The sequence below is a fragment of the Aptenodytes forsteri genome, unplaced genomic scaffold, assembly GCF_000699145.1.
Source record: "Aptenodytes forsteri isolate BGI_AS27 unplaced genomic scaffold, ASM69914v1 Scaffold84, whole genome shotgun sequence".
Lineage (NCBI taxonomy): Eukaryota > Metazoa > Chordata > Aves > Sphenisciformes > Spheniscidae > Aptenodytes > Aptenodytes forsteri.
The window spans coordinates 2,907,510-2,925,787 of NW_008795492.1; positions in this window are offsets into that span (position 1 = coordinate 2,907,510).

The window sequence follows — 18,278 nt, forward strand, 5'->3', positions numbered from 1 at the left end:
GCGCCCGGCGGCGGGGCGGCTGCGGGCGGGCTGGCCTGCGGTGAGAGCGCAGCCTCTGGGAGTGGAACCTGCTCCAAAGATGCGCTGGCTTTTAAATGAATCATAATAAAAGAAGTAATAGATTTCCTTCATTTTCAACTTTTTCCTAACCTGTGAACTGAAGTAAACCAATGTCATCTAAAAGCATTGGCAGACTTCCTCTCTACCTTGAAGGGATGCTTTCCAGGTCAGATTTCCTCTTAGTGTTAATTGCACTCACAAAGTCAGACATCACCATCAACTGCTCTTTAAAAATGAAAAAAAAAGCAGGTTACATGAAAAAAGTGAAGGCACAGTGCCTCTCAGACCCCACCACCTGCTCTCACTGACCTCAGCCCGGGTGCCTCCAGCCCGGCCCTGCCTTGCCCGTGAGCCTTGCCCATGGCTGCGGGTAGCATGGTGGGCAGCTACCACAGCCCACGTGGCTTCCATTTTTCTCAGCACCAGCCTACACAGTCAGGTAATAACTGAAATACATGGGTAACCCTTGCAAGGCAATGTTTTCTTAATCTTTTCTGGACTGGAGTCCCTTTTTGACCTAGCAATACAGGAAGAATAATACGGTTGTGATTTTCCGGTCGAACAGCCGGGACCCCATTATTCTGTACCATGTGACATGCAGAGTTCTGAGTGCCTCTTTATTCATCTGTGAAATCTTGTAGTGAAGCACCAGGTAAGGTTCCTGTTATCAACTAAAATGCATTCTTATGGCTGGATTATTTTTCCATCTGTAAAATGGGGGTAGTATTATCCACAAATGAAAAGTTTCATTCCTGCTTGTAAACTGCTTGATGATCATTAGATGGAAAGCGCTAGAGGAAGTCTTTTTTATTAAGTTGTTTCTGTCAATTCCCCTCTTTATGAGGCAGCAGTTGGTACATTAAGCAAGTAACTACTAAATTGCATTTTTGACTCTCAGGTGCAGCCTATCTAAATATCCTAGCACCATCATAGGAACAGGTTATCATGGTCTAATGCTGGAACCACTCATGCTAATATAAGAGCAATTGGCTGAATGATCCAAAGAGATTTTTGACCTTTTCTGTTTCTCTTCCATTTTCTTCTCATCTGCTTAATAGGGCTGAGCAGTCACATACCAGGATATATGACTGCTGCATGACTTCAGCTAAACTCAGGATTAATTTTGCAAGTGAAATACAATCAAGATCAGGCCAAAAAATGTAGAGAGAACATCACTGTTCTGGCAAGACAGCATACTGTAGTTTTGTAGCACAAGGACGTGAGCTTGTGATCAGCACACCGAATTACCTTTGTCTTAACCTGGATATGTTGCTAAAGGCAACCATTTTTCTTAAGTCAAGTTATGCACATCTGAAAGACTGAATCAGACCTGGCAGAGATGTGGATTCTAAGATCTTCTAGATTTATCTAAATCTCTGTAATTTCACAGCTTTTTTTTCTAGGCATGTGTAGGGGGCTCTCTTCTACAAAATTCTGTTGTCAGTACTGTATTTGATCTCTTTGCAGGATGGGTCACAGATGAGCCTCAGGATGCTCAGCTCTTCCTAGGTGATGAGTGTGGTGAGTATGCAGTGTGCCTATGTTGCCTTCTCTTCAAATGGAATCCTCTGATATTACATCAGCTTGAGTATTGTCTACTGTAATGAGGATGCCACAAGAAATTTCCATTTTGTAATTTGTGTGTGCAGGAAGGGGATTTCTGCTCTCTCCTGCTTCCTTTACTATGCCAAATTTGAAGTATGCATTTTTGAAGCCAAGATCATGGACCAGATGCTATACAGCTAAACTCATTTTACTATGACTAAATCATTTAAAGTTACTACTGATCTATGTTAGTTTAATTATAGATTTTCATGGACTTATTCCAGATGAGGCCTCGATAAAGCAGCAGAATTTTGTCATAGGACCTGATTTGTTATACAAAGTGTCATGAATATAATGACACTGAATAAATAATTTACAGTATCACATGTCTGGTCTTATTTATAGAATATAAATTGAGAATAATTTTACTAATTTTAAAAAGTTAGTGTGAGCATACAGAGGAGAATATATCATTCTGGAAGAGCATGCAGTATTTTGAAAATAACAGATAAAAAGTAAGAAATGGAGGCATTGAAAAGGAAATGCTTATATAAGGTTTAGCTTAGTAATGACTGTGATTAGAATAGTGCAGATCTGAGGAGTCCAGATCTTCTAAGACTTATTCTAGTACACATTAGTTCATGCTGCCAGTCCTTATGGTTCTTAACAACTTGGAAGTTCTGAAAAATCCAGTAGCAGACACTCTATTTCTTACTGCAATTTAACGTATGATTGTATGCACTTCAAGAGACCTAGATAAAGTACTAATAAAACAAGTAAGTAATTCTAAAATTTACTATCTCTGAGCAATTCATATAAAGAGCAAAATAGTCAAAGCAGTGGTTGAAGGAGGGAATCCTTTCTCTGTTCTCAGCAAATGACAAGAAAACAACAAATTGCAAAACCGGAAGAATGCAAAAGGTGAAAAGGACAGAACAGGGTTGGTCTAGATATTGGAATTAAAATTACAAAGCACAGACAGATATGCAGATTTGAAATGAAATTATTTTAATCTTATACCTAGAATAGAATTACTATCTGCCATCTGGAATTCAGGGAATCCAATGAAGGTTGGAGGTGTAAACAACACGCAGGGTTATCAACATATGTTTTCGGTGCATGCTGATACATATGAGTCCTTGAGGGATAAGTTAGAGAAAATAATGGGAATTAATAAAACCTGATGATATAAAAAGCATCACATCATTCTATTTGTTTAGAGACAATATGGACTTACACATGCTGAAAATAAATAATGCATACAATGTATCAAGTCTGTATTCTATTAATCTCTTCTTCCAGCTCCCATAAATCCTGTAACAGGACAGCATTCCTAGCAGATGTAACATTTTGGAAGGTTTGGTATATGATAGCCCTCTTATTCTTCTCCCCAGAACAGCTAATGGATAAAAATTAGTAAGTTTTGAAAACTTACAGTAGTTTCTCATACTAGCCTACTCTGTCTCTACCTCCCATTCCATTGCTGAGAGTAAAAGCCTCCAGGATGACTATGCCAGTATAAATAAATTGAGCAATGTGAGCCTAAAATGGTACGGAATATGATAAAACTTAAGGTTTGACATTTGACATTCTATACGAACATAAATAAATTACTACACTAAAGAGTGCTTATCAGTGTTAAAAAAAGGTCCTGTTAATATTTGGCCTTGATACCAAATGCTTTCCATTTTCAAAGGGCCCACAAAACTATATAAAAAATATTAAAAATGTTTTGCACAAACCAACTTAAAAAGATTGGTTGACCAGGACCAATATTTTGTTGCTAGGAAGGGAACAATGATGACATTGATTATTTCCACAGTTAAGAATCCACAATGTAATTGATTTTTATCTGACTCATTTAGTGTGGGCAGGCTCCATTTGTTCAAGAAACCTATAATATATTCCTTGAATCACTGTAACTATGAGAGATATAAAAGTTGATGTAATGAGTTAAACACACTATTTAACTCAATTTGTTTTGCACACTAAATTCCCATTTCTGACACAGATACAGGTTCTATCTAGATCTACTGGTTGTTTTTGTAAGGTGTCTCATTCATTTTGTGTGCTGCCAAATATTCAAGAGTTCTACTTTATTCAGGCCGCCTCTGATTTTGGATTTCCCTGTCCTGAGATTTCATTTTCAGGTACACTGAGTACTTGCACCTTTCATTGAGTAATTGAGACCTGGGCTGCCAGCAAATTCAAAAGTCATGACCATTAATGACTCCAGTGAATGAGAGAGCTAGACTAGAAGCAATTCTTTGATCTGGTGCATATTTTTGACACATTAGGTGTCTACTCCTGAAAAGCCATGGATGTTTGGGTCATGAGTTTGTATTGAAACTGCTAGACACAGAAAAAAATGCATAGGATTCCAGCAGGGCTAGAGCTACGTGAAAAAATCCAGGCTTTAATTGAAGTACCCGCTTCCAAAATTATGCAGAAAATTTGTGATTGACTGCCACCTCATCCTGCACTATCTAAGAACTTTCTGACTTAAATGTTCTCTGCACGTGTTGAGTTCTGTGTAGGTGCATATCCAGAATTATTCCAGTCAGAATTGGACAGCATTTACTTACTATCTGAAGTTTATTATTCCTGCTGCTCATTAAGACCTGTCCAGTCACAAATGAAAGGGAATTAGGCATATAAATAGATTTGAATAAACTATCCAATATATATATACACACATATATATGTGTGTGTTTTTAGAGTACTACAGGCTTCAGGTATGTATTATTGGACTTGGTCTAAGACGAAAATCTAGATTTAAGAGCTTTTAATTCACATCTATATCTAAAATTTGGACTTCTTGGACTTTTCTTATTTTTAAACAAACAGATTTTCCATTAATGTACAAGCAAAAGCAGCAATCTGGCAGAAGAAGCAGTATTTAGTTTATGCATCTGTATGCATGACTCTCAGATTCCTTTCTCCTTCTTTGCTGATAAATGACATTTTATTAGAAAAAAATAAAAACCCAGATGATCATTAACCTTAGTTGCTATTTCTGCCAAAAAAAGCAAAGAAGCAGCAATCCTTTAAGTATTAAAATTCAATAAACAATCAGAGTACTTAGATGTTTTTCAACTAGGCATACAACAAGGACATTCTTGTTTTACTGTTACATTGGTTAACTCAAAATGCATTGCAAATGTACTGGGCAAATCCCTTTGTTTCCTTGCTCAAAGCAGAAAATTATTTTTCAGACTGGAAAAACTCATTTTTACATTACAGGTGACATGCAAACAATTTGTTTTTTTTTTAAAAAATGATACTTTCTTTTTATTCCTTTCTTGTATAAAGTAAATTCATCCTCTTTCATAAAAGGGGAAATTTTTTTTTGGTCACCTAAATTTTAGCAGACAGGCTGTTTGCAGCTTACTTGTTTAACCAAATATATTTTTGAGAAGCACATGTACATCACCATTCTGACAGGATGTAACAAACTGGACATAAAGAAACAATGACATCAGATTACTCTGAGAAGAAAAATAGTCTTAGTGATTACAAAAAAACTGTGAAAGAGGAACCATTGTCATACCACTTTGCAAAGTTGTAACTTCTGCTACAGAGTGAGGTTTGACACCACAGAACTGTCCTCTGTGTAAGTGGAAACTGTAGTTATACATCAATCAGGCAAGTAAACCCTCTTGTTGATTGGCCTTCACGGGTCCCAGACTACCACTACTCTTCCCCTCAAAATACAGCCTTACCAATAGATTGCATCAGCAGTTGAGAGAATCTTTGCTGCCTTAAAGAATGATTTATGTCCCCTAAAACCTTCATAGAACTCTTCTACACATTAGTATTCAGTCATGTTGTGTGCCAGGTTTTGCCTGCGAAATAGATCTTAAAATTGACTTTACCATCTGTGATGTCACTAATATAGCAGTCACTGAACTTCCTGAAACAGGATGACTATGAAGGATGCATCTATTTTGCCACAGATTTCTATAAAAGAAAATGTTTTTCAGTAATTAAAGCTGGAGATGAACAAAGAAGGTACTCCAGGAAAACCGCAGATTAATTTAAGCATAAATGACCCATTTAAGTTTGTTTTTCATTAAAGTAATGACTGAAGAAAATGAGTTCAGAGACTGATGAAGGATGCTGAATAGGTAATTATTGCTATTAAAAACCTCTTAGTTTAATTTGTAGGAAATATGATTTGAAAATTAAATAGTACTTGATTTTTAAGGTTTCAGTGTGGACTTTCTTTCAGCTGTGTCTAGCACTTTTGTTTCTCAGAATTTCAAGGACCTTTCCTTTTCCATTAATGATAGTATTAGATAACCAGAAGGATCCATTTTTCAATAGTATTATCTCAGCAATAAATTACATTTTCCACTTCTCTCGGGTTTCTGGTCTAAAGATCTGTAGGTGTTTTACAGGCTTTGGGTAAAAAGAGATAAAGATCAAATCTGGACACGGGTAGAGGCACACAGAGGCTGATTTATGAGTGAAGATATAACATGTACCACAAAGCTTCTACTTTCAAAATTAATAATAGATGAGGACAAGACTGCATGCCCTACAAGGCAAAAGTAATCCACCTGTTTTGTACTAGCCCTTCGCTTCAACTACTTTCCTCCTTCACTGTGTTTGCGATGATTTTTTTCAGATTTCTTCCAGTTGTACTTATTCATAACAACTAAGTCAATGACAGCAAACACTGTGTGTATTCCTATAGCGGTGTTCTTTTAATTTTTTAACCCTCCAATATTTTTCAAATCGTTGTTACAAATGTAGCAGAGTCCAATGTCCAAACATAAAAAAGCAGACTTTAATTGACAATAGAAAAGTGGCTTTCCCACTCTTTGAATTTCTTCTGTTTTAAAAACAATGGAGAACTAAAATTTTATTTGTGGAAATATTGTTTGGTCTTATTGATACATTCCTACATTTGCTGAAGGATGATCACAATACAGATACATCCCCTGTACAGCAGGCAAAATAAAGAAATTAACTAAAGTGCCTCCTCTCCAGAAGACTTTGAACCATTAGAGATAATTTTCATGTTTGCCAGTTGGTTGCAGGCATATGCAGTAGAGAAAGAGAAAAATGCTACATTCAATGCTTAGCAAATGTACTCTGTGGCAAATTTACCCAGTGACCTTGCAAAATGAACTGCTCCATCCAGTTTTGCTTCACACACTCTAGCTTTAAAATCAGATAAAACTAAGACCCTACTACTGTGAGGCCTAGTCAGGCTTGTTCAACAAGCATGGTGGAGTCATTGAATGCTGTTGTTCAAGAGTGGGTCTGAGAGTGGGAAAATTACATAATGCCAATCCAAAGAAGTAGAGAGACTGAAGGCCATTTGTCTATAGGGGTGCACTCAACAAGCAGAGATGTAATGAACCATGTTTAACCATGGCATATTGATGACACCTATTTGACAACAGGCAGTCTGGCTACAAACCTATGGTCTTGAACTTATGCAATGGTTTTACTTTATAGACTAAGCTACTGGAATGAATGATAAAACAGGAACATCCTAAAAATTGTGAAGCACAATTAACATTTTTGTTGAACACAGTGGAATGGATTCATCAACCATAACAATTTTTTGAATAATTAACTGTGCTGAATTTTTCATAAAAAAAGCACAACATTCATATGGTGTAATTATTACAGTGTGAAACACGTTTGAATTAGAACAAGATAACTTTGTCATTGGGTAGGTAAATTCTTAGTGTCAGGAAATGTTCTCCTCCCCAGGTTCTAGGAATTATGTGCCTAACATTCTCTTGCAGCACACAGTACAAGCTACTATTAATAATATATCTATAGCTGAACATAAGGTATGGAGGGAGTATTTAAAATGTTTAATTATTCAAATGAAGGAATTAATTGACTGTGCCTTTTTTTGCAGTTCCACGATATTTCTAAACATTAGAAGAGCTCAGCGTGCTAGGAAGAATATAATAAGTGCCTAGGAGGAAATAAAAACTAAAATAAGTGGAAACTGAAAACTTTCCTAATAACTGAAGCTATGGCATACACACTGTATATGCTGTCATTTGGAGTTACATGCATAAATCAAAACCATGATACATTCCTATGTATTTGGGCTCCTGAATGGAAAGAAATCAGATAAGAAAAAGACGAGCTTATCATTCCTAGGAGTGTAGGCTGGTGGTGTTTGCATATTAACAACCTAGCCAAGGCTCTCGCAGAGATGGCAAGATTGCTGATTGGTGTTGGTATTTACTAATTAATATCAAGAAAATATAAATTTACTTTTACTGTCTTTTAATTAAATCTGTAGCATGCATGAATTCACAGTAAGATGGGTGGTTATGCATGTGTCTCTTCCCTATAAATCTTGTAATAAATATTTATTTTCAGGCAAGATATAGTCAAAGTTTAAATATTGTTAAATATAAAATGTATAGCCATATAAACAAGTTATTTATGCAGGTCAGCATATTTTCATTCATCTAGCAAGAAGGAGGAGGTATCTGTGCAGATAATCAGGATAAAGACTGTGCATAACTTTTGTCTGTCCTAAGCCTTCTTTTGAGAATTTATTTGGGACTGAACTGACTGTATAAGGCTAAATTTCTTTCCCAGTGCAGGTTTTGTAAGCCAGTATTGCTAAACTGTAGTAGGGATCCTCCACCGTGCATTTTAAGGCATTGAGAGATCTGTACATGGTCTGTTCATGCACTTGATACACTACAATACTTGAAGTCCATCTACTGTAAATAAGGATGGGAAGCTTGTCTAGGAACAGGCTGGGAAGCCCTGACCTGAAGGAGCATCTGTTACCTTGCTGTCAGCCAGAAATAATGATATCATAAACAGACTGGTACTAGAATTTCCGGTCTTTCCTCTTGGCTTCCAAAGCCAGAAGAAATCTGTGTAGTTCTGGTGTTGCACTCTGTTTTTCCCCTTCAGCTCCTCATTGGGCAAACAGGCACCCTTTGTCTTAATAGAAAGAGTGATCAATTTTTTACTAACAACCAGCAGAGAATACTTGCTTTTAAGGTTTCTGCCAGGTTTGCTTAATTGGACTCTTTGGATGAAAAAAGCTAGCATAAGGCTATGCTAGTAGTCTCAAAGCTCTGATTTTCACACTTTAGCACTAATTTGCTTCTGGATAAACTTTGGTTAATCAGATTTTTGCAACTCAAGCAAATAAAGAGTGAAATTCACCCTGGCTGAAAGGAGCCCTGGTCCCATTTAGATCCATTAGAACTTAATCTACTAATATAGTCCCAGTACTTACTAATTCATCCAGCTTTTGAAATATAATTGTTTTGGAAGCATCCAGGTATGTACACAGATGAAGTATTTCAGTAGCTAAAATCCATTCAAAATTAATTTCTCAATAAAAAATATTTTACGCTTAACTCCTAATATACTGAAAAACAGATTTATAAACCTTGGAGACTGGCATCTGGTGTCAACATTGCAACAGCAATTCTTCCACTTACTCCTGAGAATACCTTGTTCTACTTCTGCAGGTGAAAAATTAGCACCTTGTCCATACCTACTCAGACTTTGACTTATAATGATGCTGCCAGCAAGGATGCAAAGTAGTGTAAAGTGCAATGGCATTCTTGTACAATGCAGCTGTTAAGAATTTCGAAATTTAAAATAGCAGTGCTTACTATTTGAAACTTAGAGTGGAGTAAATATCTTGAGAAAGGTTTTGTGAGACAATGAGATTACTATTATTTTTCACACTTTTCCTTTCTTGAAGAAAAGAGAATTGTAGTATTTCTGGGTTCTTGCATAGCCTAGATAAAAAAACACAAAAAACCTCATCCTTGTATAAATCCTATGCAAATAGAAAAAGTGCAAGTAGAAGTTAACTTAGAGGACTTTCTGTTTGAGCTTCTGAACAATAAATCTCACCTGAACAAACATCATAATACCATTCTGGGTAAAACTTGCCTAAGATGACTGAGCAGACAGATAGGTATATAAAATATTTTTTTGCCAAGAAGGAGAACTCACATTTCTTTATTTATCAGCTAGGGTTTTAAAGGAGTTTTTTATCAAGAGAATAATGTACCATATGGGTGTCATTTCTTAAAAAATCGTGCCCCTCTCTCATACAGTCTAGACTAAATCAAAGTGAAGAGAACGTTTTGCGGTTTCTGCAGGTAAATTCGTAAAGACCAACAAGACTCAACAGATTTTTAGGACAAAATCATAAACTTGTTGTGGTGAGCACCATGATGTGTGGGGGAGGAGGGAGAAGTGCCAGCTGGATCCATCGTCTATCTTGGCAATTATACTGTGTTCATCACCATGGTATCAGAACACCTTTACAAGCTCTAAGAGTAATCACAGTAAAGGATATCTAGTTTTTCCTTGTGTCCTAGGAGGGACTTTGGCTTTGTTGTTATTATTATTATTATTGTGGAACAGGTAGGTGAAAGTAAGGGATTTTACATTTTATTCTTAGGGAGCTGAGATTTGTAATTGTTCCAGTATCATCAGGGAATGAATTCCACAGCTGTATGTCAGCTGTCAAGAAAATTTTATCTGTTCATGGTATAGAGATGACTCTTTTCTTGTCCCAGAGGAATGCAACTGTAGTGAAAGGTCAATAAGTCAGCGAGAAGTAGCCTTCATCCTCTTACACTGTCAGGGCACAGAAAAGTTGCTTAGGATGGATGTAGGCAGGAAGGTAGAAACAAAGACTGTTGAATACGCTGCTGATTTTTATTGGCTTCCCTAGTAGTGTGGCCACCTTCCCTCAGCATATGTGCTAGAGAGCTGTCCTTATCACTCTGCCAGCAGACCATGCCTCCCTTGGGCTTCAATGTACTGATGGACATAGAGACCAGAGCTCTGTCTGAATAAATTTTGAGCAATATATAGCTATCTGCACTGGAGCTTAAAGGTGTACTGTATGCGAAAATATTATTTCCTTAAATATTTCTGCATTCTCTCATACAATAGGCATCAGAATGTGGCCCTTATCTTTGTTATTTTTGTCTTTAACTTCTTCTGTGTTTTTTTCTGGATCCTTTAATGTTAGATTTTGGTTTTGCTTTCATTATGAATAACACTAGTATTATAAAATGACCCCATTGAAACAAATGAAATTTTATGTCCTATAAAGAACATCTCAATGAGAATGAACTTATTAAATCTTGATCCTTAGAGTGGAATCTTCACTCCACTGAATTTAATGGTAATACTCCTGTTAACACTAATGAGTCAAGACTTTGTCCTTTGCATACAGCTGTCAATAAGTAATTAATGATAACATACAGACCTAATATTAAAAAAAAAATCCTTTGCAATGAGATGAAAAGACTGAAAACTGGACCTAGGTTCAGGCTTTGCATGGAGGATCTATTTCTGATCTTGCTGTGTGCAAGTGTTTTTTTAAACTTGAGCTAAACATTATGACACAAACAAGTGAGATAATTGGGTATTATGAGATATCTGCTCTTTTTCACTTATGATCATTTTATGTGTTGAAATACTTGCATTGTTTATGTAGGAAAGTGATCCTATTGTTCAGCCATCTAAATTATCTGTTTCTTCATCATATTATCAAGGCTCACTTCAACTGTTCTAGTTTGCATACAAATTACATACAATTTCCTTTTTCATTTTGTTATTTTTTCTTTTTAAAGAAGAACAATCACTATATTCACAGGAATAATTAATTAAGCTGGAAAATCATATTTAAGACTTCAAGGTGTATATAAATTACAAAATTGACTTTAAAGAGGCCAGCTTTCTGTCAGGTGTGTGGGAGTGAAAGACAGACTAATTCCCATACACACCCAAGAAAATTGTGAGCTGTCCTTTTACCAAGTATTCAGTTACAACTGGCCCTATATATATTATTTCCCTGTTATACAGAAGTATTCTTTTTGCAGCTTCTTTGCATTTTACTCCAGTGTTACTTGTCTATATAAATATACAGATCAAATAATCCATTCTGAAAACTGTACTCTCAGATGCCAGTGTTTTGTATTAAAAATGTGTTTAACCTTATTGTACTCTGCAATAATCTCATATATTTGTCTTAGGGAGCAGATATCCTAAATATGTTATTAACATTAGATTGTATTTAGCAGGTTAGAGATAATCTGCTGATTTAAGTAAACACTACAACAAAAAGATACCACTATACTCTGCTGTCAGCATCTTTTTGCATGACTTCTCAAGACTCCCTAATGTGCATTTCACATTACAGTTAAAATCCTTTTATTTGTCCTATTATTTATCCAGCTGTGGGATCACCACACTTTCACAATAATAAAAAAACTTCTCGGCAAATGTATGTTACAAAACCACAAGAAAAAAAAAGAATGATTATCAAAAATGTTCTGCTACACATTATTTACTTTAAGCATTTACTTTTCAGTTTACTATTGACATGATGCAAAGAGCAAGGAGACTGGATTGATGCCTTTTCATTCAAGATCGGTGTAATAGAATACTTAGATAGATGTTCTAGATAGATATTCCATATATGTAGGTATAAGAGTTGCACTGTGCTGAGAAATATCAATGGTGAATCCTGTTAACTTTATCAGAATGCTCTCTAGAAAGAAAACATAAGAAATGGCATTTACTTTTCCACCTTAAGAACTTCATGGTTTTTCGACCCATCTGTCAGTATACCTGGTTGATAGATTATTTCTTCTCACTGGCTATCACGCTAGAGGACAGAGAAGCAAATACCTTTGGAGCCAGCTTTAGTACTGCTCTTTACATTGCCTGCCAAGTGGAGTCAAGAAGGGACAGTTGTTAACCATCTGCCTGAAAGTGTGGTCTGGAACCTGTATATGTATTTGTGCACATCAACAGTTTTCCAACATATGTGCCTAAATTTAGTCTCTGAATTCATTATTGGGCTTTCAAATATGTGACCTGGTTTTCAGAAGTACTGGCCACTCAGACATGTGGTGATTTCAGTGTAAGCTCTGATTATTCAGCATCTCTTGAACAAAATCACCCGGTGCAGTTTCCATTTTAAATCAGTGGAAAGACCATTGTTGAATTTAGTAGATACTGAGTTGGCCTGTGGATATTTAAGCTTTGGCAACCACATTTGACACTCTTGGCCAGGCACGGTAATCACATAAGTGAATCTGATAGCCACATGAAAACTGCAGTGTCATATAATCAAAAATGTATCACAGAACTCAGACCATTATTACTTTCTCTGTACCTCTTATTTCATCTGTCTTGTGACTTACCATTTTAAAATACTGAGCATCTTTTAACAGTTAGCATCCTTTAAAAATGGAACTGTCAGAGAAATTTTCTTCTTCATAAATCTGAAAGTTCCTACATCTATATATTATTACTATATGTGAGATACAAAATACATCAAGCCTTGGATGGGCATGTTGTGACAATGATATGGAGAGACATCATTGAAGCTTATTATCAGGGAAGCACACTAAAAAGGTCTAGTGTTCAGTAAGAACTTTTGAATTTGGTTGCCTGACAGTACATTTTGGAAGACATGCAAAATACATGGTGGCTAAAATCTTTTGTTAGTTAAGTCATACAGCAACTTTACATTTCTGTGAAGAGCAAGTTCTTCACTTCTGAGGTTTACAGCTCTCTTCTATAGCCCTGGAGGGTTAATAGTGCTAAAACTGACAGATTATCCAATTTGACTTCTTCCTATTCTGGCTTCCATCCATGGATGTTCCAGGCCTGGAGAATGCACATTCTAGACTAAAACTTGTCTACCTCTTAATCTCAGTTGCTGAGGAGTTTTTAGAAGAGGTATTGATTAGAGCAGCTCCTCAGCTGTTCTAACATACACCAGAGTCAGACAGCAGAGGATTAGAAAATTTTCTCTGCTATGTGTCCTCTTCTATGTCTAAGCACAGCTTCTCTATGCTCAGGCACAGTATACAGCCTATTATACTGACTTTAACCTTGAAAATTTTTAATACTATTTTAGGTCTGTTTAGAAAGGCTTCCTCTCTGCCTTGAAAAATTGAACTCATGGGAACAAAGGTGGTTGGGTTTTCAGTTGGAAGGATACAAAAGCAGTTCCAATTTTTTTTATCCTCTGTAGCCTTTCTTTTCCTTTTTGTTAACAAGACATAAAGATTTTGTTGGCACAAGTTTGGAATGATCTGCAGAGCCTTCTTTGTCAGTTGCAGTAATCCTCAGACACCTGGCCAATCATTCCAGATCCAAATTCCATGGCAGTCTAATTTATAACTAGCAGAAATGTACCTTGTTCACAGGTACTTGCAATACTGTTACAATTCAAAAGTAACATCAGTTTTGCCAAAGAGAGAAGCTCACTGGCAGTTTTCCTTGTTCAGAATCAGAGGAATAACTGTGCAACAGGCAAACCTGAGGGCACAACTCATTTTTCAGCTATACTGCTGAAAGCTGCTTTAGACATTTTGGCACTTTTTTTCCACTGCTGTATACTGAAGACATTTGCAGTATACATGTGTTTCCTCTTGTATATTTGCAAGTACTCAATTTACCTTCTAAATTTATCTGAATTTTTCTGATTTCCTTTGAATCAAACAGATTCAAATGTGAATGCTGTTACTGCCTGCCTCAACCCCAACCCATGCAATTGCTACAGTTTTGGTTTTACAAGAAGACTGAAGAGAAAATATTAGGTGATAAAGGTACTTTCTACGTTGTAGAATTGCAATAAATTATCTTCCTTCTCAGTGAGCCATGAAAACAAGCCTCTCATGCTTTTTCATTCATGAAGCACCTCCTAGCTCATTAAGATCTCTTGATGGTGATCCCTTTGCTATGTGCAAAGTATATTTTTTTCAGACTTGATGACAATAACTAAAAAATGCTTAATGTTTGTAAGATGTTGTAGTTAAAGTTGCTATGAATTTGTGAAACTATAAGAACAAGCTCATTCTGTCCCAGTCTGTATGTGCATCTTTTTTAATGAAAAGAGAAAGGTTAGTTTAAAAGATGTGCGCTCAATAATTACAAAAGGAGAAGTATATTTAGTGTCAACACACTGCAGGCTGGAATTTCACACGTTGCTGCACTGATATGATATTAATGATTGCAGTTATTGGGTAAAAGAACAAAGCTTATGAAGTGTTAGTTGTGTAACCAAAAGAAAGGTCTAGAAGCAATTGCGTTTTAACCATCCAGCAAGCCTAATACCAATGGGAAAGCATGCTCCTCACAGAGGAATGACAAAACTTGGTAGAAGCAAATGGGGCTGTCTGATGTATGCTGATTCAAGAATGTAGAGGTGTTCAAAACAAACTTCTGAGTTGTGTCATTCAGAGCTGTTTACAATACTTGTAAATCATGGGACTGTTTTCAGTATAAACCTCATGTCGCTTGTAGCCTCCTTGTTAAACACATTTTGCTTCTTCAACTCATACCTGCTAAGGTATTTCTTTCATGTCTCAAGCTACCTTATTTGTTCCACAGCAGACATCTTCTAACCTTTAACTGTACTTTTAAAGACTAGTGATTGCAAACATACTGCCAGTTGGCCTGCTATAGTAGAATCATCACCTCTTTTGTTTTCCAGCTGCAATACATTTTGTATCTATACATCCAAACATCCCATTACAGTATGAAATAACTATCAAGGAAGCAGACATTGACTGCTTCATCCCAGTTACCACATGACATTCCTTATCACAAAATACCTTTCACATCAATACTGCCTGAGATCAGGCCTGTCTAGCTGCTTTTTTGACAGATTTTCACAGCTCTGGAATGTCTGTTAATAATGATTGAGCTATATGGCATTTCTTGGGAAGTAATGATTGGCTAGAAAGCTCCATTGACTCAGTGCTCAGCGAAGGACTATTCCCTCTAGCAGGTAGTCAGTCCCTGGGAAATACTCAGAGGTTGCATCAACATTGTTATTATTAACAAAAATTAAATACAGAATTTGGAACATGATAATTGCAATTGCTCTGTATGTTCTAATTGTTTTATATTCTTCAGATTTATTGCCACCGCAACATTCAGGTTAACTTTCTCTCCTAATTTTACTTTTTCAAACTCTCTTATTTACATAAAAAACTGCAAGAATCAGTTCTAAGAGTATATACAATTAAACACAGAATTGAACACATGTATAATGCACACATACACATATAGAGTATGAGTGTGTATGCATTTATATGCATATGTCCACTGAGACATGGCTATACATTGCTACAGGATTTACCGGAAAAAAAAAGCGCCTATTTTCTAGCTTAAAATTAAACAACAAGCACTGCCACTGATCCACATGTGAAAGTCTCAGTGAAAACAGGTGAAAGAAATTAGAGGAAAATATAATAGGAATGCTTAATTTTATATAATATCTGTGCCTAAAATAAAGTATTTCACTTAACTAAATGGATATGCGCTTGAGTAAAGACAACTCTGTAGGTTCTAATTGAAACATTCATCTCAATTGTTTCAGAGGCAAAATACATTCCTTATGGGATAAAACTGTAGAAAAGTAGGTAATTATTACTTACTTTAAAGCAATGTCAAAAAGAGAAGTCTTGAAAGTGGAAGGCGATGGTGCTAAACTGGGAAATCTTTCATGTTTCTCAACTTGATAAAGACAACTGAAATAAATAAGTTCATTGACTGACTTCATTGAGCAAAGCTTTACAAAATCACATAATGGCCCAAGATGTGACTCAGTACTGTGTGTAATACCCATTTTTCTCAACTAGTTTTCTTGTTTCCATTATTATACTTAATGGTTTTAGATTTTGATCATGTGGGTGTTCTTACAACTACATGCTATGAAGCCATTAAAACACAATGCTGCAGGTCTAGTAAAAAGGGGTCGTGCCCTAGTCTAGAACAACTCTAGTTCATTATTAGAAGTCTAAGACATGGTACAGCTAAAATAACTTTACTACTAATACAACTAACAGGCACATGGAGGATAACAACTAGAGTAACTTATGATTAATTAGGGTAACATGATTTTTGGGTTCTGGGTTCTATGGGTCTGATCCAAAATCTTATGGTGCCATAGGAAACATTTTATTTGAAGGAGTCTAAATCACCCTCCTGTTTTCCCCAGTTCTGGGCTCTTGTTCCAAGCACATGCCACTTAGGGTCAGATTCTGATCGCATGGACCCGAGTCCCGCAAATGTTAGATTCTAGCCTAAATCATTTGGGCTTTTTTGCTATAGGGGAATTCTTAAGGAAAACCCCAGGAACTCAGTGAAACAAGAAACTTGTACTATAGTTAGTCAGGATTAATAGCCCATAAAAGAAATAATTTTTTATGTTATTATTTCTGTACATGTATAGCACTAATCATGCAAAACATTTAAGCAGCTTTTCAGCAGTCAGATCAACAGGGAAACTTGCATAATCTTAGGCGCCTGACAGGACTGGACCTTAAATGTCTCTAGATGCAATAATAAGTATGGAACAGATTCATTTTGTGCAGCATTTTCAGCACAAACTGCATCACAAAGTGTTAAATAATAAATAATAGCAGAGAGAAGTATACACAAGGGAGGAATGATACAATTTCAGAGGAGACTTGAAAGGGGATGTGGATGAGGTGGAGGTTTTAAGAATTAAATATTAAAAACCAAAAAGGCTGGTTTTGGCTGGGACTGATTGTTTTTCTCTGCTGAGAAATAAAGGGGCTTTCTAACCTACGTCCTGGACAAGGATGCAAGGCTTACTGTCAAACTGTTCAGTGGAATCATCACTGTACCTAGAGTCTATTTTTAAGAGAAGGCAAAGGATCACAATTAGCTAACTACAGCCCTCTCCGATTCCAAACGTCTGCTTTGTCCTCTGCCTCACCTTTCTGTTTATTTACTGCTTAACGACTCCACACAGAGTTGGCCGAAGTTCCTGAAGTGCGGCAGTAATATAGCCCCCTCGCAAGAGCAGGTGGGAGAGGAACGGTAACGTGCCACTGCAGAGCCCCAGCACACCAGCCCCTCTTCCCCAGAGACAACAGTAGCCCGCAAGGCCGCAGCGAGGCTATCACAGACATGCCCCCGAGGAAAAGGGAAGCTGCTTTAAGCACCAGCCCACGCTGCTAAATTGCGCCATAATGGGCTTATTTCCTACATTTGGTGGCAGCATAGTATTCAGGATAATATTATTGTAACTTGCGCAGGTTACTGCCAAACCAAAAGACGGAGATGAGAGAGTTAAATAACAGGGATGGGGAGTGAATCACTACAAAGTCTTTCCCAGAGTCAGTTCTCTGTTTGGGGGAACTTATTTTAATTCTGTGTCTCGCAAACAACCTGCAGCCTCACTGTGTCCTCTGGAGCCAGCCTGACTGACATTATAACAAGATTTTTAAATAGATGATGTGCAGAGGCAGCTCATGTTTAGCAGACATAAACGTAGCCCCGCTCTGAAGCATGCAGTACAAGTAACGCTGTACCTGTGCACAGCGCACTGGGGTGAGGGCAGCGCCCGCTCACGCCCATGGTTTAGCGGACGTACGGCCCCATGGACACCGCTCCGCCGGGAGGACCTGCCTTTGCCTCACAGGTAAGTGAATCTCCGGAGAGCGCTAGCCTGTGAGGACAGCAGTCACCGGGAGAAGGAGCGCTCTACTTATCGGGAGAGTGGCGCCTTGCTTTCCTCCCTCGGGGCTGCCACCGGCTCCCCCGAGGCGCCCACCTCGGCCTGGAGCCCGCGGGGTGGCTGTGTGCGGTTGAGGCCGCCCGTCGCCCCCGCTTCGTCTCCCCCGCCCTGGCCG